Below are 4,731 nucleotides of genomic sequence, written 5' to 3'. Positions count from 1 at the left end.
CCCTCCCCTGACTGTGTGTTATCTTTTTCCCGGTGATGTCATTGGGTGTGTCTCTGCTGCCGTATCTGTGGGTTATCTACCGTGTTTTACTGTTGGCACTGCAATGCTGTTGCCTTTGGTGTTACATTACACTTGCCTGCATTGGTTTAGCTTTACACCTTACTTTACTGTTTCTGCACGTTGCACCTACTATTTACGGGAGTGCATCCTGCAAGCACATGACATGTCATGCATTTTGTCTGCCGCCGTTATGCTAACTCTCTCCTTGGCTGTGCTGTATCAGTTCTTCGCTCTTTGCATTTCTGCAACATCCACTACTTTCTTTGCATTCATATTCCTCCCCTTTCCCGTTTTGCAGATTTCTGCATGCAGAGTTGTCAGCTGTCCGATTGCCCTCCGTCGGTTGATTGGTGTTAATTGCTCATTACGACTCCAATTACACTGCTTCCGCATTTCCTCATATTCTCCGCATCACCTTCCTGTATCCATGGTTGTTGACGGCCGTCCACATGACTGGTTTGGGGAACGTAGTCATCCTCATGCACATGCATCTGTGCGCATTGTATACTCTCAGCGCATCTATTTCCTCACACGCCGGTCCTGATGCTGTGATGCGCATTGTACAGCCCAGGTTTGCTGGGCTCCAATGTGCTTCCTCCTACAGCGGCACACCCCTCTGCGATTGACAGGTATTCCCTCTAGGCCACTCCTCCGTGTTTTACCGCTGCACCGCTTTGGTGCAGCCTTACGCCGGGAGTTTTGCGATTCAGTATTATCTGCCTCATTTGCATGGCATTGACTACTAATACATGGTTACGGCGCCAGACACCGACGCCACTCCTTGGCAACCCTTGGGCTGTGGTTGTGGCTTTCCATTCATACTATGGTGTATTGTGGCTGTGATGCTGATGTGTCTTATACTGCTCTTTTATGGCATTGTCATATTACTTCATTGTTCCTCACCTTCCGGACATGTCCTGGGGTTCTGCTGTGGTTTTCGCATGACATTTATGTCGGTATTTACATTTTCAGCAGGTTTTCCTTTGACATTCTCGGTTTCTTTCCACATTGCCATGTTGCACCACTATGACACATGACGTTGGCAGCCTTCCGTTACTCCTATGTCATGTTTGGATATATGTAAACTGTTTTTTTTGGTTTACATTGCCGTGTTATGCTACGCCCGCCGCATTTCGTGGAATCGCTACTTGCCTTCATTTGCATGGTGCAACACCGCACATGGGGTATTTAACATACCTACGCCGAGGCGGCGAACTCCGCGATGCCGCTGATGCACGGGTTTGGATCGCACCTGAATCGCCGGGCGCCATGTCTGGCGTTGTGGCGCCTACGCCATGCGTGCGCCTGGCGCAAGGTTCATGAATCCCGGGGATGGTGTTATATGCATCTCTTCCACCATTAGGTTTCATTATTTAAATGTAGTGTCTTAAGGTTTTAGATAAGTATTATTTTAAATATTAATGGTTACCATCATTTTAGTATATAGTGAAACATATTTACATATTTATATTGATACATCAGCATTGTTTGAACATTTTAATAATTTTTTGATTAAATGTTTGAATTTAATTGGTTGGCGACTTGCAGTGTTTTAGTATATATATGGTCAATTCTGGATAGTTCTGACATCTGATGAAATCTGGAGTATGACGAAAACACAGTGACACAGTTAATGTGTTTATGAAATTTCTTATTTTTTTTTGTTTTGTGATTGAAATATTTTGTTTTTGGAATCGAACCTGCCTTATTCTTTCAGTGCTGTTTTTGCATTTAACTCAAAAATAAATATACCTCTGGGCTGGTCACACAGGATAATGCACTTGAGATGCTCCATGTTCAAATCACTATAGGCAAAATCCAACACTTTCTTGCAAGCTATAGGTCTCCATGTATGACCCAGGAAACCCATACCATGTGTTTACACTTATTGGAAACACTCGCCATCCAACCCAATACCATCCTCATTGGTGACTTTAATTACCCCACGATTAACTGGGAATCCCATACGACACCAAACATGCAGGCACAGATATTCCTGGATTTTGTAAACTGAAACTCCCTGGACCAGACTGTCCATACACCAACCAGGTTTGCAACCATATTGGATCCTGTCCTCACTAATATGGGAAAGTGCTGCACATCCCCTAGTATAATGTCATCCCTGGTAAGGTCAACCCTAAGGAACTACTCTAAGGTTAACTTTTGGCTATTAAGTGATAACCTAACAAAATTTCAAGCTGCCATAAAACCTGAGAACACTGTTGCCTATGCAGAACTGTTCACAGAAACCGTATACAAGCTTATTAATAGCTGCACAGAGGCAGCTGTACCCACCCGAAGTAGTACATAACTAACTCAAAAAACAAGCCACCCTTTTTTATCACAAAATCATTCAGCTGTGTAACAGAAGGAAGAAAATCATGGCAAAAATTAGGAGGTGCAGTATACAGCAGGATAAAAGCACTCTCATCAAACTAAAGCAACTCAGAGAACAAATAAAGTCTACCAAAGCCAAATTTGAGGTAAATGTGGCCTACCAAATCAAGGACAACCACAAGGCATTCTTTAGGTATGCCTGCAACCTCAAAGGCATTAAACATTTGTGTGCAGGGCTCATTGTAAATGGAGCCACCTATTCTGAGCCAGAAGATGTAACAAACTGGCCGATTAAATTCAGCTCTGACTTTCCCCCTTTCTCACCGTCAAACTTCCCTCAAGAAGTACCATCAAATATAACTCACCCTGCTATCACTGGGGAATAGGTCCTTAATGCTTTCTGTAAGGCCAAGAACACTGCACCTATGGGTGCCTTCTAAATAGCATGAAACGTGGCCTATTAGTCCCTACAGAATTGCTGTTTAACTGTAGCCTTTAAACAGGATTCATGCCTCATGAATGGAGAACAGCAATAGTCATCCCTCTGCACAAAGGTGGGCCATCTACAGACCCTGGAAACTACAGATCCATAAGTCTCACTAATCTTGTATGCAAAGACATGTAAGGATTATCATGGAAATCATCAATAATGACATAGGAAACCTCCAGACACTGGACCCTACTCAGTTTGGTTTTGTTAAGGGCAGGTCATGCCTCCTCAATGTGGTGGACAGCAATGGGTAAGGGCAAAATGGTTGACACTGCCTACCTTGACCTGGCCAAGGCATTTGACACAATACCCCACTCGAGCATTGTTAACATACTCGAGAGATTAGGTACAAACCTGTATATCACCCGGTGGATAGCCACCTGGCTCACGGACAGGAGCCAGGAAGTGAGAATTGTGGAGTCCACCTCTACAAAGAGGCTAGTCACAAGTGGAGTCCCTTGGGGATCTGTCCTTGGACCACTCCTTTTTGGCATTTACTTCTCTGAAGTCAAGGCCAGTGTCAGTGGTCTGTCTCTGACTAAATTTGCTGATGATTGCAAATTTGGAGCTGACACTGAATCCCACACTGACTCAAATGTTCTCGGGGAAGGGCTGACACAGACAAACAGCTGGTTTCAACTAAATGCCAAGAAATGCATAATAGTATCCTTTGGGAAGTTGTCCATCCCTGGTGACTATCATATTGACAACACACCCCTTAGAGTTGACCCAGTAGTCAGGGACTTAAGGATACACACATAGATAGTAATCTAGCCTGTGACCATCACATGCCTACAATAGTCAGGAAATCATTCTATGTTTAGCAACTTATAAACAAAGGCATATCATGCAGGTCCAAGGAAGTCATTGTCCCACTGTATTTGACATTCATCAGACCAGTCAATGAGTATAGTTTCCCCTTTGGTATGTACCTAACCAGGCATATCCAACAACAGGAATGTCCAAAGAAATTCCTCACCAAAAGAATACAGAGCATAAGTAAAATGTTATATGTAGACTGCCTCAAGGCCCTATCCCTGTATTTTATCTCCTACTGCCTGGCATACAAGGAATTGTCAGACCCCACTCTGAAGGACCTCCTGCATATCCACAAAACAAACAGCACCAGGATTACCTGTTCTAAAGACTTAAACCATGGTTGTGATATAAATAGAACCTGCTGGAGAGACAGGTATGTATCCCAGAGACTACCCCATCTCTGGAACAGGCTCCCCATCATGTGAATCAGAGTTCCTCTGTAACCCAATTCAAGTGTAACTTGGACAGTTGGATGGAGAGCAGGAAATTCATCCCTGGTTTGACACCTGTGTCTCTAATGGACACGAGCAAACTGTAAATGGTTCATCTCCCAGGCACCTGCTTGTAAATGAACCATCTCCCAAGCCCCTGCTTACACATATCAAGGGTACCAAAACTTGTCAGAGATTTGGGATGCAGGGTTAGGCTTAAAAAGGCCCTTGTGGTTGTTTAGCTTAGGAAACACCTATGAACCTATGATACAGATGCAAGTTTGCAGTGAAGCCTGTGTTAATGTAACAGCAGTGCATTTAGCTATAAAGCAGAAACTGTTTCAGCTGATTGTAAAATGGATACTTATAATTTCAGTACCGAGCCTTAACTGTTTATTGTTTTTGGTTTTGCTAAGTACTTATTGAAGGGATTTTGAAATTTCTGACTGTGTTTGCAGGGCTTTGTTTTGTAGTACTGTAAGCGGCCAGTCAGTTGTATTTGTATATCCTATAAAACAGTTTTCTCTATGAAGCTGCTACTTTACTAAAATAAATCGGTTCCCTATCAGAAACTTGAAACACTATAAGCCTGAA

Source organism: Protopterus annectens, chromosome 5.part1 (genome assembly GCF_019279795.1).
Source record: "Protopterus annectens isolate FY-2018-M chromosome 5.part1, PAN1.0, whole genome shotgun sequence".
NCBI classification, from domain to species: Eukaryota; Metazoa; Chordata; order Ceratodontiformes; family Protopteridae; genus Protopterus; species Protopterus annectens.
Note: the sequence above shows the minus strand (reverse complement) of the source record.